Genomic DNA, 21,314 nt, shown 5'->3' on the forward strand with positions numbered 1-21,314 from the left:
TGCCATCCATAAGATCATTGGATCCAAATGAGGTCAAACCAGGGAAAAGCAGTAACAGATTGCAGACTAAAATGCTGAAGTTGCAGAGAGATGATAATGTGTAAAACTATGAGGTAGATTGCAAAGTCAAGAGTTCATTTTATTGTAATAGGGCATTATGTGGGCAATGTGGGCAATATGGCTTTTATAGGGGTCACAAGTGAAGAACGAGAAACTGGAGGCCACAGGAGCTTCTGAATGGGCCATGAAAAGTTTACTGTTTGAATGAAATATTATCAAAATATGCAAATATAAAAAATGAATATTTCTCTGGAAGAAAGCAGAGTTGTTTTTAATTGGATTTCCCACTTCTTATCTGATTGAATGTGGTTTTAGTCTTGCCCTTCACCTGCTATCAAAAGCTGTTTACCATCTTGATGTTGTGAATAGAAGTTATCTCTGATTATCTTTAACCAAGTTTCAACCAGCTATTCAAAATCCCACTTGTTTGCATCAGTCACACAAATCTCATAGAACACCCAAAGTAACAATATTATGCACTTCTTCTTTGATGGCTGGAAGAATATTATATATATTGTATACATTATCAGAGTAGATAAATCCCCAGGACCTGACAGGGTATTCCCTCGGACTGTGAAGGAGACTAGTGCTGAAATTGCAGGGGCCCTGGCAGGAATACTTAAAATGTTGATATCCACGGGTCAGGTGCCGGAGAATCGGAGGACAGCTCATGTAATTCCATTGTTTAAAAAAAGCTCAAACAGTAAGCTGGGAAATTATAGGCTGCTAAGTTTGACATCGGTAGTAGGTAAATTATTGGAAGGAGTACCAAGAGATAGGATCTACAAGTATTTGGATAGACAAGGACTTATTAGAAACAGTCAGCATGGCTTTGTGCATGGTAGGTCATGTTTAACCAATCTATTCGAGTTTTTCGAGGAAGTTACCAGGAAAGTGGCTGAAGGGAAGTCAGTGGATGTTGGATACATGGACCTCAGTAATGCCTTTGACAAGGTCCCGCATGGGAGGTTAGTTAGGAAGATTCAGTCACTAGGTATACATGGAGAGGTAGTAAATTGGATTAGACATTGGCTCAATGGAAGAAGCCAGAGAGTGGTAGTGGAGGATTGCTACCCTGAGTGGAGGCCTGTGACTAGTGGTGTGCCACAGGGATTAATGCTGGGTCCATTGTTATTTGTCATCTAGATTAATGATCTGGATGATAATATGGCAAATTGGATCAGCAAATTTGCTGATGATACAAAGATTGGAGGTGTAGTGGACAGTGAGGAAGGTTTTCAAAGCTTGCAGAGGGATTTGGACCAGTTGGAGGAATGGGCTGAAAAATGGCAGATGGAGTTTAATGCGGACAGGTGTGAAGTATTGCACTTTGGAAGGTCAAACCAAGATAGAACATACAAGGTAAATGGTAGGACACCAAGGAGTGCAGTAGAACAGAGGGATCTGGGAGTACAGATATATAATTCCCTAAAATTGGCGTCACAAGTAGATAGGGTTGTAAAGAGAACTTTTGGTACATTGGCCTTTATAAATCAAAGTATTGAGTATAAGAGTTGGAATGTAATGGTGAGGTTGTATAAGACATTGGTGAGACCGAATTTGGAGTATTGTGTGCAGTTTTGGTCACCTAATTACAGGAAGGATATTAATAAGGTTGAAAAAGTGCAGAGGAGGTTTACAATGATGTTGCTGGGACTTGAGAAACTGAGTTACAGAGAAAGGTTGAATAGGTTAGGACTTTATTCCCTGGAGCATAGGAGAATGAGAGGTGATTTGATAGAGGTGTATAAAATTATGATGGGTATAGATAGAGTGAATGCAAGCAGGCTTTTTCCACTGAGGCTAGGGGAGAAAAAAACCAAAGGTCATGGGTTAAGGGTGAAGGGGGAAAAGTTTAAAGGGAACATTGGGGGGGGGGGCTTCTTCACGCAGAGAGTGGTGGGAGTGTGGAATGAACTACCAGATGAAGTGGTGAATGCGGGCTCTCTTTTGACATTTAGGAAAAACTTTGACAGGTATATGGATGAGAAGGGTTTGGAGGGATATGGCCCAGGTGCAGGTCAGTGGGACTAGGCAGAAAAATGGTTTGGCATAGCCAAGAAGGACCAAAAGGCCTGTTTCTGTGCTGTAATGTTCTATGGCTCTGTAAATAACTTATCCTATTCAGAGCTTTGAAATAGTGTTATCATTCATTTGCACCTGTAGCATCACATTTAACATATAATACCTATAACCGGTTTAAGCATAATTATTGACTTTATTAGAATAATTAGTACAGTTGACCAATAAAATCTGTAGCAAGTAACTTAGATTACGGAGGGTAGGGACAAAAGAGGTACATGAAAGTCACAAGAGTGCCACGGGCAAAAAATGTTTGAGAACCACGTTACTAGGAATTGTTGGCTGGGAAAAAAACTATAGTCTATTAATCAGTAAATTCAAATGAATCAAGGACAGTGGAAGTAGACAGACTCATTGTCTTTGTTCTTGCCTTGAAGTTGAAGGACTGGAGACTGACATTTTATGAAGTTGCTCTGCAATCTCTATTTTGTGAACTGTTTGAGAACTGATTCTTGCTCTGGGATAATCTAATCAGAGCAATTGAATGTGGACCAAGGAGTTTGAGCTGCTAAACCTGAGATCATTCTCAGATAAACTGTGTAATGTGTACCATTGCAGGTCTACAGAAGTAATCTAGTTATAAGACCATAAGACATAGGAGCAGAATTCGGCCATTTGGCCCATCAAGTATGCTCTGCCATTCAATCATGGCTGATCCTTTTATTTCCGCTCCTCAAACCCACTTTTCGGTCTTCTCCTCATAACCTTTTATGTCATGTCCAATCAAGAACCTATCAATCTCTGCCTTAAATACACCCAACGACCTGGCCTTCACAGCTGCACATGTCAACAAATTCCTCAAATTCACCACCCTCTGGCTAGAGAAATTTCTCCGCATCTCAGTTTTGAAAGGGCAGCCCTCTATCCTGAGGCCGTGCCCTCTTATCCTAGACTCTCCCACCATGGGAAACATCCTTTCCACATCTCAGAATCAGGTTTGTTATCATCAGATTTGTTGACTTTGAGGCAGCAGTACAATGCAATACACAATAATAGAGAGAAAAACTAAATTACAGTAAATATACATACAGTATATTAAATAGAGGCAGATACAATAGGGTCTTTTAAGAGACTCTTAGATAGGTACATGGACCTTAGAAAAATAGAGGGCTATGTGGTAGGGTAATTCTAGACAGTTTCTAGAGTAGGTTACATGGTCAGCACAACATTGTGGGCTGAAGGGCCTGTAATGTGCTGTAAATTTCTATGCTCTATACTCTTTCTAGGCCTTTCAACATTCAAAAGGTTTCATTAAGATCCCCCCTCATCCTTTTGTATTCCAGTGAGTACAAACCCAGAGCCGTCAAACATTCCTCATATGATAACCTTTTCATTTCTGGAATCAACCTTGTGAACATCCTCTGAACCCTCTCAAATGCCAGCACATCTCTTCTAAGATGAGGAGCCCAAAACTGTACAGAATACTCAAGGTGAGGCTTCACCAGTGCCTTATAAACCCTCAGCATAACATCCCTGCTGTTGTATTCTAGACCTCTTGAAGTGAATACTGACATGGCATTTGCCTTCCTCACCATTAACTCTACCTGCAAGTTAACCTTTCGAGTGTACTGCACAAGGTCTCCCAAGTCCCTTTGCATTGCAGATTTTTGGATATTTTTCCCATTCAGAAGACAGTCTGTACATTTATTTCTGCTACCAAAGTGCATGACCATGCAATTTCCAGCATTATATTTCATTCTCCTAATCTGTCTAAGTCCTTCTGCATCCTGCCTGTTTCCTTAACACTACCTGCCCCTCTACCAATCTTTGTATCATCTGCAAAATTGGCAACAAAGCTATCTATTCCATCATCAAAATCATTTCTATACAGCATAAAAAGAAGTGGACCCTACACCGACCCTGCGGAACACCACTAGTCACTGGCAGCCAACTAGACAAGGATCCTTATATTCACACTTGCTACCTTCTTCCAATCAGCCAATGCTCTAACCATGTTAGTAACTTTCCTGTAATACTATGGGCTCCTAACTTGGTAAGTAGCCTGATGTGTTATGTTGGACTAATGTCTGAGTGGCCTGGTTTAAATGGTTTGAACCAGACTCTTGTAGAACAAATGAAGTCAGCTAAAGCATGAAGTTGTATAGCCCTTGGACCAGAGCCAATAAGAAGGTGCCATAGGTCAGTCAGGTGACTTAGAGCCAATAACACTGAAATGCAACATTTGAACTGGTAAGGAATGAATATAATAGCAAAGGTTTTAAATACAAGGTAGCAACAAATTTGAAGCTTAACCATCACAGATACAAGTGGGAGTGACCCTATGTGGAATATGTTGAGGGTGGATCAGGACTATGAGGAACGCTTGGTGATTGTAGATTCCTTTGCTCGAGTGTTCCTTTTTCTATTCTTTGACTGATCAGGAGAGCCAGGGAAAGCTAATGAGTGTGCACACAGGTACTTAGTAGTTTAGACAATAAAGATACTTGTTGGTAATCATAGATTCTCTCTGTGCTTCTCTGATCATTATTACTAAGCCTTGTAACGGCGATTCAGTAGAAGGTATCCTTAGGCCTAATGCTGTGCACTTTAAGGCTTTTTTTTAAAAACACCTGCTCAATAGAAGGGGAAAGAAGAGAGAATACCCAGGGCGGAAGGGAGTCTTTGATTATGTTTGACTATGTCTTCTCTCTTCTGAGCAATACCCACCCCCCCCCCAATCCAACAGGCAAAGATGAGAGGCAATTCCTAACAGAAATATAAACATACCCGGTAGTTGAAAAATCTGTCTTCACACTCCTTTCGTTGGTTCAATTCCCAGCCAATTGGAAAGAGCACAGTTAGTTCACTGGCCAATTGAATTAAGCTTCAAGAACAATCAAGCAGCTGCACTCTTGAACCAGTTGCCAATATTTTGATACTTAACAAATAAGTGTTCACAGAAATTGAAAGGCAATAATGATTTTATTGCCTATTGATTTTTCTCCAGGATTTACTGTGTTTTGGAGTTAATGTTCTATCAGACAAATCCAGAACAGAGCTGAGGAATTGGCAACTTTACTGATTTGAGGGGACGTGTCCTTTTTCATAGAAATTACCGAGTGTCTCAGTCAGACAGAAGAGAAGCAGGCCTCTCACCCTAATTTCATCTATGTCAGCCACACTGTCTATCGGAGCTAGTCATGTTTGCTTGTGTTTGTCCTGTATCTGTCCAGGACTTGTCTCCCCATGCATCTTTTAAATGTAATTGACTCCACCTCTACAGCTGCTTCCAGCAACTCATTCCATATACCAATCACCAACACTGGATGAAAAGGTTGTCCCCTAAGTCCCTTTTAAATCAACCCCGTCTCATCTTAAACCAATACTTTCTAGCTTTAGACTCCTGTAAACTGGGGAGAAAAAAAAAACCTATGACCCATATAAAACTCCATAAGGAAAATTAGTTTATTATTGTCACATGTACTGAGATAGAGTGAAAACTTTGTTTTACCCTCCATGCATGCAGATCATTTAATTATAACAGTGCATTGAGGTAGTACAAGGGAAAACTATAACTGATTGCAGAATGAAGTGTAATAGTTACAGAGAAAATGCTGTGTAAGTAAACAATAAGCTGTGAGATCATAATGAGGCTGAGTCCTTAATTATCAAATTAAGGGGCTATTCACTAGTCTTTTTAATGTGGGATAGAAGCTGTCCTTGAGCCTGGAGGTTGGTTTCTGTGGTTTGCTGAGCTGTGTCCACAACTCTGCAGTTTCTTGTGGTCTTGAGTTACCATACCAAGCCATGGTGCATACAGATGGGATGTTTTCTATGGTGGAGCAAGTAGAGGTGCTGGTGAACTTTGTTGGCTGTGGCAGTTATGGCTGTACAGGACAGGCTAAACGAGCCTCCAATGCCCCAGCTTACCTAGTCCGTTCTTATAGCTCAAGTTCTCCAGTCCTAGGAGCATCTTTGTGACTGTTTCCTGCACCCTTTCCAGCTTAATTTCATCCTTCCTATAGCTGGAACACACAGGGAGCATTTGCCATCATGGCCTGGGTTAATATTGCTTTCCCTGGGCTCTGATGTTCAAAGTTTAAATCCTAAGAAAATTTATTACCAAAGTACATACATTTCAGCATATACAATCCTGAGACTTGTTTTCCTGTGGGCATACACAGCATTCAGATGACATCAGGCAGTTTGATCATTTAATTAGAATTTGGATACACAGTAGTGAGAAGCAGGAGCAGATCATTTAACCCAACAAGCTTGTGCTAGAAATCCATACGGTTGCTGATCCTATACATCATCCTGCACGAATCCCCTGGTGTTCAGGAATCCTTTGCTTTGGGTAATGAGCCACCCACAGTGTGACTTCGGAGAGTAAAATGCCTCAGGCAGTGACTGCTATGTTAGTACCTGACAAGGGTGAGGTCCCAGCCCCTGGAACATGCTGATGCTTTTGTTAGGTGTACCTGCAATCATGGATTTATAAAACTGCACAACCTGGGAGGGAAGCATTATTAAGGGACACAGTAGCAATGGTCTCATTACAGGAGGCCTATATAGAGATATTTCTATATATCTCTATATATAGAAATTCCACACCATCCACCAGGGATCTACAGCTAATTAAATAACTCCAGAATAAAGAGTGGACCCTGTGACGTTTAGAAAAGTCCCTGTGATACCCATCTATATCCATAAGAAGGAAATATGTATAGGCACAGTTTTTCTCCCCAAGGTTGGGGCATCAAGAAATAAAGGGTACAGCTTTAAGGTGAGAGGAAAATGATGTAATAGGAACCTGAGGGGCAACTTTCCACCCAGAAGGTGGTTAGTATGTAGAATGAGCTGCCAGAGGGAGTGGTTGAGGCAGGTACACTAACAGCATTTTAAAGTCACTTGGACACATGCAGGGGTGGGATAGGGATACAGGCCAAATGTGAGCAAGTGAGACTAATTTTGATGGACGTCTTAGTCAGCATGCACCAGTTGGGTCAAAAGGCCTGATGCTATGCAGTGTGACTCCAGGCCCACAGCATTTAGACCCATAACCGAAGTGACTGAGCTGGTCATTCCTTACCTCCCAGCTGTACATAGCTCTGGCAGTTCCAGAGTATAGCTCACCATCACAGACTTGGTGACACACACCTCCCACATTATACCTCAATTACTTAATCCATCAGTTATAATCAGCTTTCCTTGCTCTATCACAGTATGCAGTTGATTTGTTATCTCTGTGTGGTATTTTGGGAATGAGTGTTCCCCGTGATAAAGATTCACTTTGAACTTTGAAACCGTTGTATGTTATTGAATAAACAGCTGAGTGATTTTTCCTGAAGTGATGCAAGATATGTACGATCATTACCAAATATCACTGAAAAATTTGAAACCAGTTTGAGTCCAGACCAATCACGTAATATTAATCGATTTCAAGTTGGAATGTATTGGTTACAACCTTTCCCACCCTACAGAAACTCCAAGCACTATATCTATCAGTCATCTATTTGTTGGCCACATTTAGAATTTTAGAATTCTTAATCACATTTACAAATCCTACCATGACCTTAGCTTACAGACACCCTCCCCTTCTTGTTCTGATCGAGTTCACTGTGAAAGGCGCTTTTGTGCTTTCCAGCTAATTATTTTTAAGTGTGCTCACAATTGCAGTAGAGCGGCTTCCCACCAAGACTGACCTTTTGGGTACACCTGACAGAACAGACAGTTTAACATCTCTTTCAGTACCTCACAGTTCTCTCAACTGCAATGCCAGTTTAGTTATTTTCTACTTGTGTTCTGAAGTGGGTTTTGATCCAACAACCTACTGACTCACAGCAGGCCAGACAGCATTGGTGGAGGCAAATTGATGGTTGATATTCAACGTGATAATCTGGAGTTACACTTGCTCTCTAGCAAAAATTGGAATGCTGAGAGAACTGAAATTAAAATGAGGACATCTGTTTCTGCTCCTAAAAGTGAAGAGGCCCAAAGCCTGCTCAAATCCCTTGCTCTTCTCTATCACACCCCCGTATGTGAAACAACTGATAATAAGCAAAATACATAACAAGGAGAGCAGCAATTGGTAAACTGGTTTATTATTATACCGAGGTACAATGAAAAACTTTGTAACGGCATCCACACATATTTCATCACATCTCTACATTAAGGTAGTACAAGGGAAAACCAGTAACAGGATTGACAAATTCATGATAGTTTCAGAGAAAGCGCAGAGCAGGAAGACAATAAGCTACAAGGCAACAACAAAGTGGATTTTGAGTTCATGAGTCCATTTAATCAGATGAGTGATCCGGCCTTTGAATACGTTGGCTGTTTTCCTGAGGCAGAGTTAAGTGTGTAGATAGGGTCCATGAAGGAAAGATTAGTCAGATTGGCTGTGACCCAGGTAATGGTCTCTAATTACTTATCCAACGATGACTCTTTCATCCTGAAATCTGAGAAAGAGAAGCTAAAGTCAGATGTATCACTAATACAGCAGAGTAAAGAGATTTACAGAGGCGTGGGAAAGGAGTTGGCCAGAAAAGATTGGAAAAGAACGCTGGCAGGGATGACGGTAGAGCACTAATGTCTGAAATTTCTGGAAGTAATTTGGAAGGCACAGAATATATACATCCCAAAGAGGAAGTATTATAAAGGAACAGTGACACAACTGTGGCTAATGAGAAGTCAAAGCCAACATAAAGGCCAGAGAGATGGCATGTAATTGAGCAAAAATTAGTGGGAAGTTAAATGATTGGGAAGCTTTTAAAAACCAACAGAAGGCAATTAAAAATGGCATTAAAAAGGTAGAGATGGAATATGAGAGTAAGCTAGCCAATAATATTAAAGATACCAAAAGATTCTTCAGATACATAAGGTGTAAAAGAGAGGCAAAATTTGATATCGGACTACTGGAAAATAATGCTGGAGAGATAGTAATGGGGAGAAATGGAATGGAAGATGAAATGAATAAGAGTTTTGCATCCGTCTTCACAGCTAAAGACGCTAGCAGTATGGTGGAAGTTCCAGCTGTCGGGGGCAAGAATTGTGTGAAGTTACCATAACTAGAGAGAAGGTTCTTGGGAAACTGAAAGGTCTGAGGGTAGATAAGTCACTGGGCCAGATGGTGTATACCCCAGTGTTCTGAAAGAGGTGGCAGAAAACATCGTGCATGTATTAGTAATGATCCTTCAAGAATCACAAGATTCTGGAGTGGTTTCTGAAGACTGGAAAATTGCAAATGTCACTGAACTCTTCAAGAAGGGAGAGAGGCAGAAGAAAGGAAATGATAGGCCAGTTAGCCTGACCTCAGTGGTTGGGAAAACTGTTAGAGTCAATTATTAAGGATGAAGTCTCAGGATATTTGGAGGAACATGATAAAGTAGACCGTAGTCAGCATGGTTTCCTCAAGGGAAAACCTTGCCTGACAAATCTGTTATAATTCTTTGAAGAAATAACAAGCAGTATAGATAATGGAGAATCGGTTGATGTTGTATACTTGTATTTTAAGAAAGCCTTTGACAATGTACCACATATGAGGCTGCTTGTCATATGAAGAGCATTCGATGGTACTAGAATTCAGAAGAATGAGGAGTGACTTCATTTTAACCTATCACATGGTGAAAGGCCTTGATAGAGTGAATGTGGAGAGGATGTTTCCTATGGTGGGAGAGTCTAAGACCAGAGGACATGGCCTCAGAATACAGGGGAGTCCTTTTAGAACAGAGATGAGGAAGAATTCATTTAGCTAGAGAGTGGTGAATCTGTAGTATTCTTTGCCCCAGGCAGCTGTGGAGGCTGAGTCTTCATGTATATTTAAGGCAGTGGTTGATAGATTTTTGATTGGTCAGGGTATGAAGGGATATCGGTGAAGGCAGGAGAGACAGGTGTGACGATAACCTTTTCCCCTAGAAATGGAATTAGATTTTGTCTATTGTCACATGTACCAAAACACTTGTCTTGCATACTGTTCATACAGATTAAATCATTATGCAGTGTTTTAAGGTGGAACAAGGTAAAATAATAACTGGGTGGAATTCAGTCACCGCTGCCACTTCTGTCAAATCACCACCAACCATCGCCATGACTGAAGGACAACTAGATTGTGCTTGGATTTGATGAGACGTTTTCCTCAGTACCTCAAGTACTGGGCCAGAGTCAGATCTTTATCCAGCTTGATAATTAAATGCCCAGTTCTGTGCTGTCACTTACAGACAGATCAAGCCAGGAAGCTCTGATAACTAATTTGGCAGAAGCTTTGAAGAAAAGATGGCAGTAACCTTCTTGATTCTCAGCTAAGTGACAACAGCAAAGTGCTGTCAGTTTCACTTACATTTGTTTTATTTTGATCTTTAATTTCTCTCTTTTTCCTGAACTGTTCATTTAAAAGCCACTCTAACCCTGTTTGAATTGTACAAAATGTTCTGTTTTAGCTTGTAAAACCTACTTCAAACTATAAAAAAAAAGCTTACTTCACAATCCAGCATGAGGGACATTTACTAAAAGCTATCTTTACTTTCTGTGATTCTTTGACCCTCATTAGGCACTATTTTAGGTGCACCTGTTCACTTTGCTTCCTGATTAATTCATTGTGATGCATGACGATTCTGTCTCAGTTACCTGAAACATCTAGCTGACAAGTGTCGTCCATTTTATCTGCCCAGAGAGTTTTCCACCAGCATCCTGGTAGCGGTGTACATTCCACCTCAGGTCAATATCAGACAGGCTTTGGAGGAGCTGGTCATCGTGATCAGCAGTCAGAAAACAGTGCTTCCTGATGCCTTCCCTATCATTGCAGGGATTTCAACCAGACCAGCCTGAAGAAATCTCTGAATAACTACCACCAAAGTATCACCTGTAGACACAGAGGACCCAACACACTTGGCCACTGTTCGATCACCACCAAGAGCACTTACTATGCTATCCCACACCCCAATTTGGAAAGTTTGATCACTTCTATTCCTGGCGTACAGGCAGAGACTAAAGATCGCAGCACCAGTTCTGAGGACCAAGAAGATATAGTGAAAGGAGATGGAAGGGTGCTTACAGGATTGCTTTGAGTTAGTGGACTGGACACTACACAGGAGTTCATTGTTGAATCTGAATGAATATGCCACAGTTTTCATCGACTTCACCAAGACGAGTGTGTGCCTTCAAAAACATACCAAGTAAAATCAAACTAAAAGCCATGGATGAATCAAGAGGTTCATAGTCTGCTGAGGGGTAGATTTGTGGCATTCAAGATGTGTGATCCAGGAAGTCCAAGTGTGACCTACAGAAGGATCTTTTAAGAGAAGGAGAAAAAGCCATTGAGATTGAAGTTAAAGACAGAATCGGATGCACGTCAGCTCTGGCAGAGTTTCAAGATCATTGCTTCCTACACAGTGAAAACTTACATCATGAATGGATGTGATGCTTCCCTCCCAGCTGAGCTCAATGCCTTCGAAAACTGCATCTGTGCGAATCCCTGTAGAATCCGGTCAACGTGCAACCTCTGTCTCGGAGGTCGATGTCAGAACATCTTTCATGATGGTGAAAGCTGCCAGGTGTCTAGTGGTGTACCTGGTAGGCACTGAAAACCTGTGCCAACCAACTGGTGGAGGACTTCTTCAATTTCCCACTGCTGCAGTCAGAGGTTTCCACTTGCTTCAAAATGGCAGCAATCATATCAGTGCCCAAGAAGAGCAGGGTGAGCTGCCTCGAAGATTGTCTCCCAGCTGCAGATGAGGTACTTTTAGAGGTTGGTCATGGCTAGAATCCTCTCCCACCTCAGCAAGGATCTGGATTTGTTGCAATTTGCCTACTGTCACAACAGATCTCACAATACAGTGGATACAATCTCATTGGCTCTCCATTTGGCCTTGGATCACTGGACAATAGCAATACGTACGTCAGCTGCTGTTTATTGATTACAGCTCAATGTTCAACACGATCATACCCTCAGTACGAATCAACAAGAAACGAAACCTGGGCCCTTGCATCTTCCTCTCCTTGATGCCTCTTTGGGAGACTCCAGTTAGTGCAGATCAAAAGTAACGTATCCTCCTTGTTGACAATCAACACTGCTGCACCTCAGGGATGTGTGCTTAGCCCACTGCTCTACTCTCTCTACACTCATGACTTTGTGTCTAGGCACAGCTGAAATGCCAACTATAAATTTGCTGATGCAATAACTATTGTTGACACAATTTCAGATGGTGGCGAGGAGATAGATCAGCTGGTTGAGTGGTGTTGAAGGAACCTTGCACTCAGTGTCAGTAAGACCAAGGAATTGATTGCGAACAGTCGAGTGAACACACACCAGTAATTATCGAGAGATCAGCAATAGAAAGGGTGAGCAAGTTCCTGAGTGTCTACATCTCTATCCTGTGCACAACATATTGATACAATTACAAAGAAGACACGGCAGTGGCTATTTTTCATTCAAAGTTTGAGGAGTCTTGGTATGTCACCAAGGACTCTTGAAGACTTTTATAGGACCACAGAGAGCATTGTAACTGGTTGCATCAGGTGTGGAGGGGCCACTTCACAGAAAAAAGCTTCAGGACTTTGCAAACTCAGTCAGTTCCATCATGGGCACTAGCCTCCAAAGCATCCAGAACATTTTCAAAAGGTGATGCATTGATCATTAAGGACCCTCATCACCCAGGACATGCGCTCTTCTCATTGCTTCCATTAAGGTGGAGGAGGCCTGAAGATACACCAGCAACATCTAGGAACAACTTCTTCTCCACCACTATCAGATTTCTGAATGGACAAAGAAACCTCATGCACTACCTCACTATTTTTTTTCTTTTTGCACACTTCTTTAATGATACTGTATATGTTTCCTATTATAATTTATAGTTGTTTATTATGTATTGCAACATACTAGTGCCACAAAATAACATATTTCATGACATATGCTGGTGAATTTTAACCTGATGGTAATTCTTCCAAAAATCGTTCAGTCCTTTAGTCACTTCATTTAAAAAAATCTAAGGAATTCCAGATGGTTGTAACGTAATGGAAGCTGTGTAGCAGGGCAAGTGCTTTGCTGAGAAATAATTGCCACAGTACAGAAATAACTGGGTTTGTTCGGGGAAATTGGTTTGAACCTGTGAGTGGGTGTGTCCACATTTAACCAGTCTGTTCATTTAAAGTGAATGAGCAGGCAGAATAAGTTATATCTGACTCCACCCTTTCACCTGGACTCGCCTAACATTAGAAAATAGTTTCCTTTGAGCATAAGGTAATCTAAACCTGCTGTTGTTTTTCCGATTAGTGTAAGATTCCACCTTCCTTGATCTCCTATTTAAGTATGCAATCACCAAAAGGTTTTAAGGTGCCAACCAATCACGATTATGTTGCCATGGGATACCTCCTCATTACATTCAGGTTCAGCAAACAGTTGGGAAGTACTTTGTTGCAAGAGGATTTAAATATTGGTAGAGATTCCTTGTTTCTATTATAATGTGAAACTGGAATATTGTGTGCAAATCTGCATTCTATACTGAAGAAAAGATCTACTTAGCATAGAAGGAATGTGGGGAAGGTTCATTAGATTAAGTGCTGGGACGTTAGTTTGTTGCTTGAGTGGCATTATGAATGTAAAGAGAGCCATATTTTGTTTTGCACTTGCCTGTATTTCTTATGAATTAAGTTTATAGTTTTGTGGCCTTGATGGGTGAGTGAGAATCTGGGATCTGAACCTTGCAGTGAAGGTCTTCTGTCTGGGGGTGGTTGAGAATAAGTATCTTCATCTAGAGGCAATGAATGAAGGATAAGGGACAGGTGACGTTTCCCAAATATTAATTGTGTAAAGGAGAAAGGTGAGACAGAACATGTGTTGGAAAAGTTACATGTACAGAGGGTTGGTCAGAAGGAGCATGGGGTTAAATGTGTAGAAGGTTTGGGTGATCTTGAGAAGATCATCAAAATTCAAGGTGCAGTTAGCCCGATGGAAGTTCAAGGAGCTGGGTTAGGTACAATAGACAGTGTTTTAAGCAAAGAGAGGAGGAATGGGCTAAGAATTCTATACTTGAATGCGCGTAGTGTCAGAAATAAGACAGATGAGCTTGAAGCTCAGATGAAAATGGGGAGCTACGATATTGTTGGGATAACGGAGACATGGCTGCAAGGGGATCAGGCCTGGGAATTGAGTGTACCAGGGTATACGTGCTATCGTAGAGACAGAAATAAGGGAAGAGGGGGTGGGGTGGCCCTGTTGGTGAGGAATGAGATTCAGTCCTTAGCAAGGGGTGACTTAGGAACAGGGGAAGTAGAGTCTGTGTGGATTGAGCTGAGGAACAGTAAGGGTAAAAAGACCCTAATGGGTGTTGTGTACAGGCCCCCAAACAGTAGCGTGGATATTGGGTACAAGTTGATTAGGGAGTTAACATTGGCATGTGCTAAAGGTAATGCAGTCATTATGGGAGATTTCAACATGCAGGTGAACTGGGAGAATCAGGTAGGTGCTGGACCCCAGGATAGGGAGTTTGTGGAGTGTCTAAGAGATGTATTTTTGCAACAGCTTGTGCTTGAGCCAACCAGGAACGAGGCTATTTTGGACTTGGTGATGTGTAATGAACAGGAATTGATAAGTGATCTTGAAGTAAAGGAGCCATTAGGAAGTAGTGATCATAACATGATAAGTTTTTATCTACAATTTGAGAGGGATAAGGGCAGATCAGAGGTGTCAGTGTTGCAATTAAATAAAGGAGACGACGGAGCCATGAGGGAAGAGCTGGCCAAAGTTAAATGGGCGGATGCCCTGGCAGGAAAGACAGTGGATCAGCAGTGGCAGATATTCTTGGGCATAATACAAAAGATGCAAAAGCAGTTCATTCCAATGAGAAGGAAGGATTCAAAGAGGGGGAAGGGGCCACAGTGGTTGACAAAGGAAGTCAGAGATTGTATAACATTAAAGAAGTATGACAGGGCTAAGATAAGTGTGAATACAGATGATTGGGAAAGTTTTAAGGAACAGCAGATCTTAACTAAAAAAGCAATACGAAGAGAAAAAAAATAGTTATGAGCTCAGTCTAGCCAGGAATATAAAAGGGGATAGCAAAAGCTTTTTTAGCTATGTGAAGAGAAAGAAGATAGTTAAGAACAATGCTGGCCCCTTAAAGAATGAATTGGGAGAAATTGTTATGGGAAACAGGGAAATGGCAACAGAATTTAATGCGTACTTTAGATCTGTCTTCACCAGGGAGGACACAAGCAATCTCCCAGATGTATGGATGGGCCAGGGTCATAAGATATCAGAGGAATTGAAACAGATTGACATTAGGAAAGAAACTGTGATGAGTAGACTGATAGGACTGAAGGCTAATAAATCCCTGGGTCCAGATGGTCTGCATCCGAGGGTTCTAAAAGAGGTGGCTCAGGAAATTGCGGATGCATTGGTAATCATTTTCTAATGTTCCTTAGATTCAGGATCAGTTCCTGAAGATTGGAGAGTGGCTAATGTTATCCCACTTTTCAAGAAGGGAGGGAAGGAGGAAACGCAGAACTATCGCCCTGTTAGCCTAACGTCAGTCGTGGGGAAGATGCTTGAGTCCATTATTAAGGACGAAATAGTGGCATATCTTGATGGCAGTAATAGGATTAGGCCGAGCCAGCATGGATTTACCAAGGGCAAATCATGCTTGACTAATCTGTTGGAGTTTTTTGAGGGTGTAACAAGGATGTTAGACGAGGGTAAGCCAGTGGATGTTGTATACCTAGATTTTCAGAAGGCATTCGATAAGGTGCCACATAGGAGATTGGTGAGTAAAATCAGAGCACATGGCATTGGGGGCAGGGTTTCAACATGGATAGAAAACTGGTTGGCAGATAGAAAGCAAAGGGTAGCAGTGAATGGGTGTTTCTCGGACTGGCTGGAGGTGACTAGTGGGGTACCACAGGGCTCTGTATTGGGACCACAGCTCTTTACGATTTATGTCAATGATTTAGATGAGGGCATTGAAAACAATATCAGCAAGTTTGCTGACGATACTAAACTGGGTGGCAGTGTGACGTGCGAAGAGGACATCAGGAGAATACAGGGAGACTTGGATAGGCTGGGTGAGTGGGCAGATACTTGGCAGATGTCATTCAATGTGAATAAATGTGAAGTTATCCACTTTGGAAGCAGGAACAAGAGGGCAGAGTATTGTCTGAACGGTGTAGAGTTAGGTAAGGGAGAAATGCAAAGAGACCTAGGAGTCCTAGTTCATCAGTCAATGAAGGTGAATGAGCAAGTGCAACAGGCAGTGAAGAGGGCAAATGGAATGTTGGCCTTTGTTACAAGGGGAATTGAGTACAAGAGCAAGGATGGCCTTTTGCGTTTGTACAGGGCCCTGGTGAGACCACACCTGGAATATTGTGTACAGTTTTGGTCTCCAGGTTTAAGGAAGGACATTCTGGCAATTGAGGAAGTGCAGCGTAGATTCACTAGGTTGATTCCTGGGATGGCAGGGCTGTCTTACGCAGAGAGATTGGAGAGATTGGGCTTGTACACACTGGAATTGAGGAGATTGAGAGGGGATCTGATTGAAACGTTTAAGATAATTAAAGGATTTGATAGGATTGAGGCAGGAAATATGTTCCAGATGTTGGGAGAGTCCAGTACCAGAGGGCATGGATTGAGAATAAGAGGTCAGTTATTTAAAACAGAATTGAGGAAAAATTTCTTCTCCCAGAGAGTTGTGGAGGTGTGGAATGCACTGCCTCGGAAGATGGTGGAGGCCAATTCTCTGGATGCTTTCAAGAAGGAGCTAGATAGATATCTGATGGATAGGGGAATCAAGGGATATGGGGACAAGGCAGGGACAGGGTATTGATAGTGAATGATCAGCCATGATCTCAGAATGGCGGTGCAGACTCGAGGGGCCGAATGGTCTACTTCTGCGCCTATTGTCTATTGTCTATCTTTGGAGTGCCATATTCCGGGAGGTGTACAGGCATAGTTTCTGAGTAGATTACTGAAGGAATCTAGTTAAAGTCATGTTTATTGTCATAGGCATATGCATGTGTAAATTGATTTATTATTGTCATATGTACTGAAGTATTGTGAAAAATGTTGACTTGCATGCCATCCATACAGACCATTTTGTCACATTAGCACTTTGACGTAGTGTCAGGCAAAACAATAACAGAACATAGAATGAAGTGTTGCAGTTATTGAGAAGGTGCAGACGGATAATAATAATATGCAAGAATGTAATTGGCAACACACACAAAATGCTGGAGGAATTCAGCAGACCAGACAGCACCTGTGGGGGGAAAAAGTACAGTTGACAGTTCGGGCTGAGACCCTTTGTCAGGACACTGGGGGAAATAAAGATGAAAAGTTAGAGCAAGAAGCTGGGGGGAGGGGAGGAAGGAGTACAAGGTTGTAGGTGAAACCGGGAGAGGGATGAAGTAAAGAGCTGGGAAGCTGATGGGTGAAAGAGATAAAGGGCTGGAGAAGGGGGAATCTGTTAGGAGATAGTAGAAGACCATGGAAGAAAGGGCATAGGAAGGAGTGACAGTGGGGGGTGATGAGCAGGTAATGAGGTGAGAGAGGAGAATGGGAATGGCGAAGGTGGGGGAGAGGGCAGGCAATTACCGAAAGTTCAAGAAATCAATGTTCATGCCATCAGTTTGGGGGCTACCCAGATGGAATACAAGGTGTTTCTCCTCCAAGCTGGGTGTGGCCTCACTGCAGCAGTAGAGGAGGCCATGGACTGACATGTCAGAATGGGAAGTGGAATTAAAATAGGTGACCACTGGGAGATCCCGCTTTTTCTGGTGGATGGAGAGTAAGTGCTTGGTGAAGCATCTCCCCAGGTTTCACTGCTATACAGGAGGCCACACTGGGAGCATCAGATACAGTAGGTGACTCACAGGTGAAATGTCACCTCACCTGGAAGGGCTGTTTGGGGTCCTGAATAGGAGTGAGGGAGAAAATGTGAGGGCAGGTATAGCACTTGTTCCACTTGCGAGGATAATTACCAGAAGGGAGATCAGTGGGTAGAGATGATTGGAGAAGGGCGTCACCACTAACTCCCTCCTGGTACTTATCCTTATAAGCAGAACTCTTTTAACAGCAGGATAGTTGCTGTCCTTGAGCCTGATGAAACATCTTTTCGGGCTTTAGTATCTTCTGCCTGATGGGCGTGTGGAGCAGTGCAAATGTCTCAGGTGGGAGGAGTGCTTGATTTTACTGGCTGACTTCCCAAAGCAGCAAGAAGTCCAGATAGAATGAAAAGCTTATTTGCAGTAGCATCACACTGTTAGAGGCATAGTATTCACAAGAAGAGCATAAGTTAATTGTAAATTGTGCCAGAAGTATGTGTTTACTTTCTGACAGTGATGCTACAACAGAATATCAGCATTGATTTTGTGGAATGGCAGAATAGACATAAGGGGCAAATGGCCTACTCCTGATCTATTAAGTTCTGAAGGGAGAATAAGGATCTGTTATTGCATTTAGTTGAGGAACGATAATAAGAGGCAGATTGGAGTCAAAACAAAAGTAAGGACTGGTTGGGCCAAATGGCCCATTTCTACAATGCGTATCTATCACTTTCCAAAGGATTCACTGAATTCACCATCCAGAAAACTAAAATACATGATGACAACTAAAAAGACTAAAATGCATTTGACAAGGTTCCACACGGTAGGCTTATTCAGAAAGTCAGAAGGCATGGGATCCAGGGAAGTTTGGCCAAGTGGATTCAGAATTGGCTTATGCCTGCAGAAAGCAGAAGGTCATGGTGGAGGGAGTACATTCAGACTGGAGGGTTGTGACTAGCGGTGTCCCACAAGGATCAGTTCTGGGACCTCTACTTTTCGTGATTTTTATTAACGACCTGGATGTGGGGGTAGAAGGGTGGGTTGGCAAGTTTGCAGATGACACAAAGGTTGGCGGTGTTGTAGATAGCGTAGAGGATTGTTGAAGATTGCAGAGGGACATTGATAGGACACAGGAGTGGGCTACGAAGTGGCAGATGGAGTTCGACCCAGAGAAGTGTGAGGTGGTACACTTTGGAAGGACAAACTCCAAGGCAGAGTACAAAGTAAATAACAGGATATTTGGAGGAGCAGAGGGATCTGGGAGTACATGTCCACAGATCCCTGAAAGTTGCCTCACAGGTAGATAGGGTAGTTAAGAAAGCTTATGGGCTGTTAGCTTTCATAAGTGGAGGGATGGAGTTTAAGAGTCGTGATGTAATGATGCAGCTGTATAAAACTCTGGTTAGGTCACACTTGGAGTACTGTGTTCAGTTCTGGTCGCCTCAGTATAGGAAGGATGTGAAAGCATTGGAAAGGGTACAGAGGAGATTTACCAGGATGCTGCCTGGTTTAGAGAGTATGCATTATGATCAGAGATTAAGGGAGCTAGGGCTTTACTCTCTGGAGAGAAGGAGGATGAGAGGAGACATGATAGAGGTATACAAGATATTAAGAGGAATAGACAGAGTGGATAGCCAGTGCCTCTTTCCCAGGGCACCACTGCTCAATACAGAGGCTATGGCTTTAAGGTAAGGGGAGGGAAGTTCAAAGGGGATATTCGAATGGATTTAGTTTAGTTTTCTTGTTTAGGGTTGCTGCATGAGACCTTGGGAAGAGCCGTAGGCTATGGTAAACCTTCCTCATAATACTTAGTCATTGCCTGATATTACATTAATTTGTTCAACTTATCCTGATGACTCTGGGTGATGTGGACAATGAAATGACCATTCAATGTTCATCAGTCAACTTAATTCCTGACAAATACTCCCAGTGAAATGTATACCTTGATCAGAGTTGATATGACACAGCCAGTTGAAGACTTATGAAGCATTACTCTTGGTGCAAGGAACTCAGTAGTCAATTTCCCCACAGTTATCTCTTTCAGCATTCTGACGTGGCAGAGAATTAGTTTCATTGAGATACAGGGAACAGATGCTGGAGCCTGGAGAAACAAACAGTCTGCTGGAGGAACTCAAGTGGGTCGAGCAGCATCTGCAGAGGGGAAGGGAACTGTCAATCAGTTTAACTAATTAAAGGATCAACCAAGTCACAAGAGAGAGCTCCTAGTCAGAAAATTGGGATTGTTTGTACTCACCTGAGATGTCAGAAAAAATCAGCACCCCTGAGTATGCAGCAGTCCTACAGTCTTGCACTGTACTGTCAGCTTGTACTCAAACCTCAGAATGGGACTTGAACCCACAGCCATCTAACTTAGATGTCAACATTGTACCAACTGAGCAACAGATGAGATGTGGGCAGAGTACACAGTTACTACTTTATGAGCCTAGTTATTCATATCAAAATAAGATGAACAAAATGCTGCATTAACTTGTTAACTACATTCTCAATTCTCATTTGGAAGTTCTTTACTTAGGAGGTTATGTGAATCACAGTGTGCTGTAACTGGGACACATGTATTCTATCACAAACATACTTAATCTTAGAACCTAGAATGAACAGTACAGCACAGAAACAGTCTCTTGGGCCCTCAATGTATGTGCTGACCATGATACCCAATTAAATCTCTTCTTCCTGGCCATGTCCTTCCATTCCTTGCCTGTTTGTGTGTTGTGTAAGTGCCTCTTAATCACCATTATCTTATCTGCTTCCACCACTACACCTTGCAGCTCATTCCAGGAACTCACCCCTCTGTGTAATGAAAACTTGCCCCCACACCTCCTTTAACCTCCCCCTCTCCCCTTAAATGCATATCCTCTGGCATTTGACATTTTTACCCTGGGGAAAAGAAACCTTATCTATGCCTCTCATAATTTTATAATCCTCACTCAGGTCTTCCTTCAATCCCAGAGAAAACAACCTAAGTTTGTCCAACCCCTCTTTTTTAGTTAGTATTCCCTAATCCTGACAGCATCCTAGTGAACCCTTTAGCACCTTCTCCAGAGCCCTCACATCCTTCCTGCAATGGAGTGACCAGAAAAGTGCATGATACTCCAGAGAGCAGATGAAAGCAGTGATTACGTTCAGGGAATGGAGTGATGTGGAGAACAGAGACATTGGGAAGGGGAGGGAGATGTGGTTGGGAAGCTGTATTGTGTTTAGCACTCCTGTATCCCATGTGTATTGCTGTTAGAAAATATCCATAAATTGTGATTACATTTTAAAACACTTTTCTAAAATTTAACGCATAAAGACTTAGTTATTGGATGTTTTCACCTGACAAAGAGTTCTTAATTTGCTGACAGATTTTTGATAGTGTCATTGTGTTTTCTTGCTAGTAACCCCACAATTTTTGTTTCCTCTGC

General features: G+C 42.1%; 1 protein-coding gene across 3 annotated transcripts in view; it reads left to right on the forward strand.

Moving 5' to 3' along the window:
- LOC132398045 (NIPA-like protein 2) overlaps window positions 1-21,314 on the forward strand; it is a 107,253-nt gene that overhangs the window by 45,762 nt on the left and 40,177 nt on the right. The window lies entirely within an intron of this gene.

This window comes from Hypanus sabinus, chromosome 1 (genome assembly GCF_030144855.1).
Source record: "Hypanus sabinus isolate sHypSab1 chromosome 1, sHypSab1.hap1, whole genome shotgun sequence".
NCBI classification, from domain to species: domain Eukaryota; kingdom Metazoa; phylum Chordata; class Chondrichthyes; order Myliobatiformes; family Dasyatidae; genus Hypanus; species Hypanus sabinus.